Raw genomic sequence first — 12,404 nt, forward strand, 5'->3', positions numbered from 1 at the left:
TTGGATAACAATGAAAATAAGTGCGTGTGGTTTGAAGTGTCCTGGACTAAGAAGAATAGAAGGGACGGCTATAATGAAGGATATGAAGAAGGATCACACGTAACGTCATTCCAAGACAGTGGCGTCGCCAACAGAAGGAGAGGGGACAGGTACGAAAAAGAATTGAATTTATTCATGAAAAACTGGTATTATTTGCTTAGTGATGTCAACGAGATGAGACAAGAGGACAATTGAATAATATTAGAAAGGGCCTAAGTGTCAAAACTCAAAAACCTGAGAAAAGTCGATAAACATGAGTTATCGCAATACAAGTTAAACGAGTACTGCAACCATGTGAGGGCTTTAAAACAGAAGCAACAATTTTTAAGCTATAAACTCTTTACACGCGTATTCTGCTTGGTATTAACGAGGAAACTTTTCTGGTGTCAAACGAAATGTGGAACGAGACTATGGTCAATCGATTTGTGTTAGTGAATACGGAAATCCATAGACTGGAAAACCCTCGATCGCAACCGTTCCGTACTTATGGGGAGAAGAGTAGGGGCACTGCCAACACAACATGCTGTGGATAATGAGACGAAATATGGCGCGAGTTCAATAAAAATATGCGTAGAAGCACAATTAAACATATACTACAATGTTACATTACATTCGACAATACTTTGACAACTGAGAGCAGAGGCGTAGCACGTAACGACAGAGGAGGGCGGGTAGCGTGGAGTATACCGTAGGGGAGAAGTTCCATAGAAGGTATGAACACATACGAGCTGGACTTGAGGGGAATAGGATAGTAATATATCATGGACATGGCCAAGTACAAGGGTGGAGAGTAGAAAGGCAAGGGTGCAACGGCCCCACCTTTCTGAACTGATCTTTCAATGTATAGTGGTGTATTGGACTTTGCTGTGCATACTCAGGGGCATATATTGTTGTCTTACTTTTATGTCATCATCATCATTATAAACTACGAAAATGAATGCCTACATATATACAACAGTCTATACACATCGGACGTTACGAGGAGAGGGGGCCCGGACTCTACGGTCAATCTCCTCCATAGATCTCTTTCTTCAATTTCTGCTTTATGTTGACGTCTACAGGTTGTCTATAGTTTGCGATTGATTACTTGACCATGTATTATTACTGTACCATTTCATTGACGTCTTGCTTCTTCATTTTCCTCAATTATATGACCACTTTTACTTGCGCGTTTCCGCCCCCTCTTCTGGCGTTATGAGCTACGCCTCTGCCCTCAGTTGTCAGAGTATTGTCGAATGTAATATCACATTGTAGTATATGTTTAGCTGTTCTATGCATATTTTCATGCGAACTCGCGCCATATTTCATTATCCACAACTTGTTGTGTTGGCAGTGCCCCTACTCTTCCTCCCATAAGTACGGAACGGTTGCGAGCTAGGGTTTTTCCCGCCTAAGGATTTTCGAGTTTACTAACACAACCCGATTGACCATAGTCTCGCTCCACATTTCGTGAGACACCAGAAAAAGTTTCGTCGTAAGACAATTTTGAACGATACTGTAAAATACCCAAAATCCTCACATGTATTTTGTAAATTTATTTTGTTTATTATAATACAAGGAAGCGATATTCAAACTATTTGTTTAGGAAAATAAAAACAGATAACGTAGGCATCACACCACAGTTATATTAAGTTTTTCTGTACGGAAATAACAAAGTAAGGCATTTCATAAGGAGACCTGAGCTAAGCTCTACGCTACAACCAGGAAGCATCTGAATCCCAGAAAGGGGTTGTGCTAGTTGAGTACGGAGAGTGGACTGGGGGGTTGGAATTAAGATCGCGTAGTGAAAAGACATCGATTGGAGATTATCAAAGCTGAACTACCTATGAGTATTACATCTATTTACGATGTTGGATAGTTATAATGGTTAAGTTCTGTGCCATTACGATTTAATAGATTTTTATAATTAAAACCATTTCGAGTCCTGATAGCTTGTGGTGTGATGTCGAAAATATCCAAAAGAAATTGATTTGTTTATTTCTTATCCTAGGAAGTTTAGTTAAATTCATCCTTGAGTTGTCTTAATACACGTGTTACAAATTTCAGATGAGCTACGCTCTGCCCCCAAGCATAAAAAGTTTCTATGATACTAAGTCATTCCAGTTTGAAATTTGTAGCACACGCTATGGTGGAAGCATCCGGTTTTATCCAATTTTGGGTAAAATTAAGATTCCGGACAACATTAGTTAGATTATGGTTACTTGCCACACATATTTCGATTTCGGAGCTCTTGCTAGATTTATAGGCCATTCAAGTTACATTAAATTAGATAAACCATGCTTGATTCCGATACTTCATACATACGAGAATGAAGCGTATCACGCCTAGCTTAATTTATTTAGACAATAACATCAGTTGTTAGTTGATTAAAAGGAGTTTTATGTTGTTTTTTTTTTTTTTCTCTCGCTCATAGTATACTGAAACTACAGACGTCAGTTGTTGTAATGCTATATAGTCTTGCAAGATTCATTTCCTCTTGTTGCTAAAGAAACAGACAATACACCAAGATTCTTGCTGTCATATAAAAATTTACTGCATTTACAAATTAATGGTCAGTGTACTTTGCTTACGTTGCAAAATTAGCCGCAATGTGAAGGTTTATTTTCTGTTCGTATGTAGGATATGAATAATATTTCCAGCAGTGATACAGAACATTCAGACGAACAATTTAGAACATTAAGCTACAAAAAGATCCCAATAAAAATAAAAATTCCTTCACTAAAACTGAAATATAATAGGTCTAAGCAAATGCAGGGACAGGGACAGGTAGCTCAAAATCCTATTGTTAATGTGTACAGTTCTCATTCACAAAATTCCCGGCGGGAGCTCATGTGGTTCGGATTTCACGTTAATCAGTAGGTCCACGTCTCATATAGCCTCGCTGCTGAAAGGGACGCTAAACTAAAAATCAATCAATCAATCATTCACAAAATCACGATACAGCAGTTCTTTGATGAATATGATGATTGTGTTCTGTTAAATAATTGGACTGATAAGATAACAAAACAAATGATAATCACCGCGTTTTCAGGAAAACTATTTATAAAAGAACAATTGCGAACTTGGTTAAAGAGAAAGAACATTACAGATGAAACCTATGCGAATTGTAAAGCTGAGATAATTAAATGTTTCAAGAATGCTAGAGATAGTGTAGGTTTTTTCTCTACCGGATTCAGTAGGATTCAGAAAAAACATGAACCCATTCAGTCGTTTGTTTATGATATTTTATCCATGGTATACAAACATGCTCCTACTTTGACAGAAGAGCAGATCATTTCAGTCATTACAGCAGGGTTGTAACCGAACTATATTCAACACCTAGGTTACGAGTCTTTTGACAATTTAGATGCGTTTATCCAGGCCCTGTATACGTTAGAAGCAAATGAATGTAAAATTAGAAACAAGAAAAAGAGAGAAATAAATGCACGTATTAAGAAAGCGTACAAGAAGAAGTGTAGAAAAGGAAAATGTAGGTGTTCTTCATCTTATTCTGAATCAGAATCTACGGTTACTGACGGTTCTTCATCCGAGTCCGAGGACGAAATTACTTTACATAGGCACAGGAAAATAAAAAGAAAGCAATTAGAGAATTACTGGAGAAACAACAGCACAGAGTTGAACATTCGACAAGTCAGAACACAAACACACCTTCGTAATCATATCAAGGTAGTGAGGTTACATCTTCCATTAACCAGTTACAGAAAAAAATAGAAATATTGTCGCTGAGAATCGAAGGCGGTTCTTCAGATTCGCAAACGTCAAACACTCACTGTGCGCAAAATAATTCGCAATCCCATCAGAATAACAGAAATATTTTTCGAGGTAGTACGAGAGGCAATTTTTAGAACAATCAGTGTAGAAACAATGGTGTCACGTCAGAAGGGCCCGGACAAAAGGGCGAGGACAAAAAGGCCCGAGTCAAAAGGGCCCCGCGTCAAAAGGGCCCCGGTCATAAGGGCCCGAGTCAAAAGGGCCCCACGTCAAAAGGGCCCCGCGTCAAAAGGACCCCGGTCATAAGGACCCGAGTCAAAAGGGCCCCACGTCAAAAGGGCCCCGCGTCTAAAGGGCCCGGGTCAAAAGGGCCCCAAACATAAGGGCCCAAGTCAAAAGGGCCCCACGTCAAAAGGGCCCCGCGACAAAAGAGCCCGAGTTAAAAAGCCCCGCGACAAAAGGGCCCGAGTCAAAAGGGCCCCGCGTCAAAAGGGCCCCGGTCATAAGGGCCCGAGTCAAAAGGGCCCTGCGTCCAAAGGTGCCGGGTCAAAAGGGTCCCCGGCAAAAGGGCGCGAGTCAAAAGGCCCTGAGCCAAAAGGGGCCCCGAGTCAAAAGGACCCCGCGATCAAAGGGCCTCACATCAAACAAGCCTGAGATATAGCGTGAAAGGCATGAGAAATATAAAAATGCTTATTAGATTAAAAGTATTCAGTGGACACCACCTGCTTTGTGTTGAAAGAACGTACATGTGGATCTGTATACAGTGTTAGTCAAAGTTATTACGACAGCCCAGTTACGATTCATGTGAACAGAGAAAAGTGTTGCAGGTAGGTATTGAACAGTGCCATGTCATGGTGCGGGTGAGCGGGGCAACGACCCTGGCTGGCGAAGTAAGGTGGCGCAAAATTCGGGAGTAAGAAATAAAAGGAAAGAAGGAAAGAAAAAGAAAGAGGAAAAATTACTTGGAATATTTTAGATCAATAGCAGATAGTGTTACTCGTGTTAGGAAAATCAATGTACACCCAACAATAAAAGTCTCTCCACCCTAAGTGCTCTAATTCCATAACTTGGGGTCCAGGTAATTTGCAGTTGTGAGAACGCCTGGACAGATGCAACCCAATTTACACGTAACTTTTCTCGGCACTGACAACAGTTGGTAGCACTGAATCCAGTCTTTATGCAAGTAAAATTGTGAGTAGATGACGCACGAAACATTTCTCCATTCTGAGATGAACCTTTCTGATTTAGAGCGTGTTGTCCAATGAACATCATATGTTAATCTCAATATTGTTGTGTATGTAATGTATTATTTCACTATATACTGTATATTCAAAGAAATAAAAGCACTGATCACACATAAATCAGAAAATGCTTGAAAGTAGACGAAAATATCAAATCTAGAACAACTGCTGGAAATAAGTTAGTAAATGATTGCCTTCATTGAAAGACCTTCTCCAATTCTCCTCATTCCAATATTTTTTTTTCTTTCTGGAGACGAGAAAATCTTGGTTGTCACACTGAGTATGTATTGAAATTGAAATTGAAATTGAAACATTTGAAAAAGTTAGAAAATGACCGGGATTTGAACGCGGGTCCGCCGAATATAAGTTCAATGCGCTAAAAACTTACCCACTTCGTCACTTCATCTTCCGCCTAAACTATTAGCTAGTTAAAAGCATTGCATGTAAGACAATACACAAAATACCCGTACTAATACTCGTATAAGGAGGTGTTCCTTATGAGTGTCACAATGACTTACTCGAGGTTTCCTACTTTAACTCAAAAACAAGTGATATAGACCTTCGTCAATGAGGAAAATATCACGAAGCGTTCTTCAAGATGAGACTACCTCATTGTTTTTAACTGGTTCCGATTTATATTACTGCAATTCTTCCTCACCGTGACTTCTAATTTCTAAAGAAGAAAAGCCGGCAGACATTATTTTCGCATTCTTTGAATTGCATCAACACGTGTAGAAATAGTGTGTGCTATGTTTATGTAACATAGCTACTAGTTTATTTTCTTATCTTTGTATCAAGTGTGAAAGCAGAGAACTGCCATTTCAGTGACTCGGGTTCGAATCCCAGCGTGACAGTTACTTTTTCTTTATTCGAAGGTATTGTTTGTGTAATTGATATTATAATTCTGTTATTATTATTATTATTATTATTATTATTATTATTATTATTATTATTATTATTATTATTATTATTATGCGTATAACTGTATGAATTTCGATGGCAACTGTCGCCGGATATTAAAAAGTGAATATGGTAGAACTATGAAATAAAGTAAAGAGATGCGCGTAATTATCATAAAATTATATGGCGAAACGAATTTTATCTTATCGTAAACGGTTATCGTCGAATATACACGGTTAAAGGAGCACTCTGTTGATCAAATTAATAGAAGTTGCTAGACAAGTATTAACCACCGGCAGAAAAAAATACAGAGTAACTGCAAGTCGAGTACGTACTATTGTACAGGAGTATACTCAAAGACCTTTAGAGAACTATCTTCGTGGCTTGGTTCACAATTTTAATTTGCAATCCACGCAAGCAGTTTGAGACAATTGTCAATCGTATTTGGCATTTGGAAAGTTAAGCAAAAATGATAATAAACATATGTCCAATATAAGTTGGAAGAATTTCAAAACAGATTAAAGTAGCCAGAATTTTTCAATGTAAGTTCACATACTTTATATATCTGCGACTTGGGACTAAAAGGGCTAATGTCAACACGAAGTAGTTTGGAGTATATATACTATTCATATTAACATTAGCTTTTCTTCCAAAAGAAAATATCCATTTATAGGCGTTAAAATTTGACGAACATCTCATTTTTTTTGCCAAAAAGTGACACTGGTCCTTTTAGACCCAATTTAATCGACAAGATATGAAGATTTTTCTTTCTAAGGATTCATGTTAAGTAAGTACTTTTCAAATATAATAAATGTAATATGTTTATCTCAAAAATACTTTTTGTTAGTAATGTCTTTTTTTACTCTTTTTATCTTACTGTAAGGCTTTATGCAAGATTGGTACTTTTAAAATATAATGATCATAGTGTAATGTTAATCAAAGTCAAGTTGTTCAAAAATATACTGTAATGTAAAATGATTATATACGTATAAAATCGGATCAGATGCAACAGAAAATACAAACAAATGCTATTTGTTTGTAATGTTTGTCATTTGTCTTTCAGCTGTTTTTAAATCCTTATTATAAGGCTTCGTGTTAAATTAGCACCGTTAATATATAATAAGAATAATGTAATGTTCACCGAAGTCAAGTTGTTAATATTATATATATCTATATATATAATTTGATGAGATTTAGTGGAGAAAATATATATAATAGTTTTAGTAAAAATTTTTTGTTTATAATATACTTCTTGTTTCATTATTTTTATTTGATTCCATGTCAGTAAGGCCTAGACAAAGAACGACGTGTACAGAAGGGGTCGTCCTCAATGCAATATCGTATATCAGTGGCTCCCAATCATGTTTACCTGGCACCCTCAATGCAAGCCCTTAATACTTCAGTAGTAATGGGGTTACTTCAGGAAACTTTTTGGCCCCTGGGTTCCTGCCTCAGGACCCATGGTCCCTGGCCGGGGTCAATGAACTAGGGGTACATAGGACCACCCCCTCTACATTTTGACAGAGGTACCATGGCCCACCCCCTAAATTTTGGCAGGGGTACATAGGTCCACCCCCTTAAGTTTTGGAAATTGCCAAATCTAAAAATTTGGTATGGTAGCCTAGGACCACAGTATGTACCTCTATCCGTATTGGGGGTCTATGTCGTTCCCTTTCATGGGTAAAAAATTGCCAAAAAGTCAAATTTCGGGGGTTTTTGACCTAATTTATCCCCTTGGATGAGGTGTTATTACCCTATATGGTTATATGGGCGTATACAGGGGTCCATTCTCTTTCATAAGACATGGGTATATTAATGCACCTCTTGAAAAATTTGGGAGGATTACCTTGGCCCACCCCTTAAATTTTGGAAATTGACCAATTTAAACATTGGGTATTATAGTACAGGACCCTAATATGTATTATGATAAATTTGGGTGGTCCACCTCGTTCCCTTTTAGGGGTACAAAATTGACAAAATATAAACGTAAGCAATACGTAGTACCACGTGTTTGGTTTTGGTCGATTTTATCCCCTTTGATGAGGTGTTATTATCCTATATAGTTATATGGTCATGTATAGGGGTCCATTACCTTTCATAAGATATGGGTATATTTGTGCACCCCTTTAAAAATTTGGGAGGGGTACTTTGGCCCACCCCTTAAATTTTGGAAATTGCTCATTTTATATATTTGGTATTATAGTACTGGACCCTAACATGTATTATAATAAATTTGGGTGGTCCACCTCGTTCTCTTCTAGGGGTACAAAATTGCCAAAATATAAACGTAAGCAATACGTTGTACCACGTGTTTGTTTTTTGGCCCATTTTATTTCTTTGGATGAGGTCCTATTACCTTATATGGTTATATGGTTATGTATAGGGGTTTATTTCCTATTATAAGACATAGGTACATTTGTGCACCCCTTTAAAAATTTGGGAGGGGTACCTTGGCCCACCCCTTAAATTTTAGAAATTGCCTATTTTACACATTTGGTATAATAGCATAGGACCCTAATATATATTACTATAAATTTGGGTGGTCCACCTCGTTCCCTTTCATGGGTACGAAATTGCCAAATTTTTAGTACAACCACGTGTTTGTTTTGGCTCAATTTATCCCCTTGGATGAGGTCCTATTACCTTATATGGTTATATCGTCATATATAGGGGTCAATTTCCTATCATAAGACATAGGTACATTTGTGCACCCCCGGGAGGGGTACCTTGGCTCACCCCTTTAATTTTGGAAATTGCTCAATTTAAACATTTGGTATTATAGTATAGGACCCTAACATGTATTATGATAAATTTGGTTGGTTCACCTCGTTCCCTTTCATGGGTACGAAATTGCCAAATTTTAGTACAACCACGTGTTTGTTTTGGCTCAATTTATCCCCTTGGATGAGGTCCTATTACCTTATATGATTATATGGTTATGTATATTGGTCTATTCCCTATTATAAGACATGGGTATATTGATGCACCCTTTAAAAATTTGGGAGGGGTACCTTGGCCCACCCCTTAAATTTTGGAAATTGCCCAATTTAAACATTTGGTATAATAGTATAAGACCCTAATATATATATATATATATATATATATACAGGGTGGTTCAGTAATGTTGGACAGCCCTGAATAAATCGGAAACCAGAAGAGATATTAGCAAGAGTGTAGTGGATCCAGATACTTGTGGAAGGAGAACGTTTTTTGAGGTACCACACAATGTTACCAGGTCAACAGTGTTGCCAGCTCAGTACAAAGTTGTATTTTTTTAAATGGAACATATATAATTTTGTGCCATCAAAAGAATTAGTACAGAATGTGAATACCAACAAGCGAAACAGCACCTGTCAGTGTTGCCAAATAAGGAAGTTATAAAGCTTCAAAGATCAAGAAATTAAAGTGTCCGTAGAGCAAAACTAGCAAAAAGGCAAGAAAAATAATACTACAGAATGAAAAGGAGTAACCGAAAGAGTAAACCAAAGAACGCACAGCATTCAGTGAGTAACAGGGTTGCCACAGCAAAAGGGGGAAAAGTTGAAAATTTTTCAGTTGCCATAGGAGGAAAAGTGCCCATATGACATAATGCTGGAAACACCATAGAAAGTCTATGTAAGATTCAAGAATCCTAATAGCGTTTGTTCGAAAGCGATATCTCTAACCGTTCCCGAGATACACCAAAGGTGTGCGGGGTTGGCAACACTGCATAATAATTCCTTCGCCCTCCAAACTACAGGAACAAGTAATGAAAATGACACGCCTAACAAACTGTAAGAACTACACGGGTCTAATTGTCAAATAGAAGGCAATGATACCTTTATGTTTACAAGAACATATGATGAAGTGTGGGGTTTTCCCCGTAACTCTTATGGGACACGAACACATCATTGTCACGCAACGTCCGTGACAATATACACATTATGGTACATTAATACTATACTCTCTCGTTTAGATCCCCTAAAAATTATAAATATTCACTTTTGGGAAAAATAAAAAATTCCAACTTTAAAGTGGCTTTATAGGAAACTGAAAAATCTTTCCCTTGTTATTTATATGGAACACCTTCTACACCCCCAAATTATTGGGCACTTCATGTAGGGTTACAATGCTTAAATTTGACATAATTGTAGCTTTTCGAGACTAACCGACAGAAAAATTGCCAAATTGAATATTTTTAATTTTTAGGGTATCTAAAGGAGAGGTGAAGAAATTCCCCATGTTATTTAAAGGGGCCTTTTTTTGGACCTATAATCTCATGTTTTAGGTACTTGGAATTGAAATAAAAACTTAAAAATCGGTATGCTTATACGTTTTCCTTAGCGTTAACTAAGTAATTCGCTAAAAATAAAAATTTCCAAATGTAGAATGGTTTTATGGGAAACTGAAAAATCTTCCCTATGTTATTTATATGGGACATCTTCTACACCCCAAAATGTTTAGAGACTTCCGGCAGGACTAGAATGATGAAATTTCTTAAGAGTGTAGCCTTCCGGGACTAACGTACAGGAAAATTGCCAAAAGTGAATATTTTTAGTTTTTAATGGATCTAAAGGAGGGATGAAGAAATTCCCATGTTATTTAAATGGGCGTTTTCTTAGGATAAAAAATCTTATCTTTTAGATAGTTGAAATAGGGAAAAAAACTTGAAATTTAGTAGAATTGTGGATTTAAGAGGTGCGAGGCCGTAGGCCGAGTAAACGTGAGGATCTAGGGGGCGAAGCCCTCAGCTGTGCCAAATTCAGGAAATGTGATTAAAGGGCAAATGCACAAAATTCACTCTTCGTACAAAGGCTGATACCTAAGAGATGGAGGCCGTAGGCCCGGCAAACGTGGGGGCCTGGGGGCATATACTAATACAAAATCATTACATAAATTTCATCTTTTGGACAAAACACTCTAAGTACGCTCAAAAATGGTGTTTTATAAGCGTAGTTGCAATCCTTGATGTAAAGCTTATCTCTACTTTAGAAATTCCATCGTTTTCTTGTTAAAGTGCAACTCAATTTGCATTTAGAGGAAAATTATATCATTTCTATGGTAATAGTTTCTCAGAAAACAGCAGTTAAACGTTATACTTTTATTTATAACTAGATGTCTCTACGGTGCAGATTAAGGATACGTGTACAAATACAAAACCATTACACAAATCCGATCTTTTCAACCAAACGGACTTAGTTCCTTCAAGCGTGGTATTTTGTCAAGTTGTATTATCATGCAGGTATTTTGTAAGTTGTGTTCCCCAGTGCATGTATTTTGTAAGTTGAATGTCTTAGTGCAACTTTACTTTAGATGGCATAATCATTATGACTAAAATTGTGAACCAAACACGGCTACGTAAAATGAAAACTATCAACTTTTACTAGGTTGCTTACTTACACAGACAGATTTGTTCCACAATCCAGGTGGAATGAGGAATCTGAGATAGGGCTTTATACAGGGTCGTTTTGACGTATGATTAGCGTCATATAAAAGGCCTGACTACTGCAGGAAACATGTTAGTCGAACTCTTTAGTAATCACGCGTCACAATGATTCTGCGAGTTCCCGCAGCGAGTAAAACTATGCATTAGCACGGGTGTTAGGGTGCTGAAGGCGTTTTTTGAATTTTTCTGGTTTAATATTCCACGGTTATCATCCGAATCTAAAAGGAGCAGTGATGATTATCAAAATGGTGGACTGAAGGAAGTGAGAAAACACCGAGAAAATCCAAGCACACTATGGGTCCTACATGAAGTCTTCCTGGCGAAAAGTCAAAATAAACTATCTTTGTATTTCACGTGTGTATAATATTTACGTGAAAAAAATGTAAAACATAACACGAAAAACGGTAATATAATATTCATATCCCGTAATGAGACAACTACTTGTAAAATAATTTATGCTTGTAAGTAAAAATTTCATAAAACTGAGCACAGGAGTAGCAAAATATAACAGCAAGCGCCATCTTGCGTAGTCATTTTAAAACTGATTAAGTTTTCCTCCTTTATCTAACACTGATTCACACATTTATTGTTACTATTAGTATGGTCAATACACTGCATTCATACAGTATGACAGCTTGGCAAGGTTGGCAGTCACTTGCTTTCAGCTTGTCAGACTTCATGTTGTGAGAACCATCAACAAGCATGATACGAGCTTGTTGAAACAACATTATTGATGATTGTTATAACTGGCCAATTCCAGCGTTCAGTAAAACATATTATTATTATTATTATTATTATTCAAAACCATGGTAATTATTATTCTTTCTAGATTAGGAATTCTTATGTGTGCAACCGACTACATTCTAACGCGAAGCCAAGGAACATTAGTAAAACGTTTCATAGAAATCGCCTCTATCTAACGTAATTATAGTGCTTGTTGAAAGAACAAAAACAGTAGCCCTGAATGGGAACGAACCAACGACCTACGTCGTAGTCCGAATCGTTAACCACTGCATCACAAGAACACCTGATCTGGTTTGTGTACCACATTGTGTATATTGTCACGGACGTTGCGTGACAATGATGTC

Source organism: Thermobia domestica, chromosome 13, assembly GCF_964235325.1.
Source record: "Thermobia domestica chromosome 13, izTheDome1.hap1.1, whole genome shotgun sequence".
Lineage (NCBI taxonomy): Eukaryota > Metazoa > Arthropoda > Insecta > Zygentoma > Lepismatidae > Thermobia > Thermobia domestica.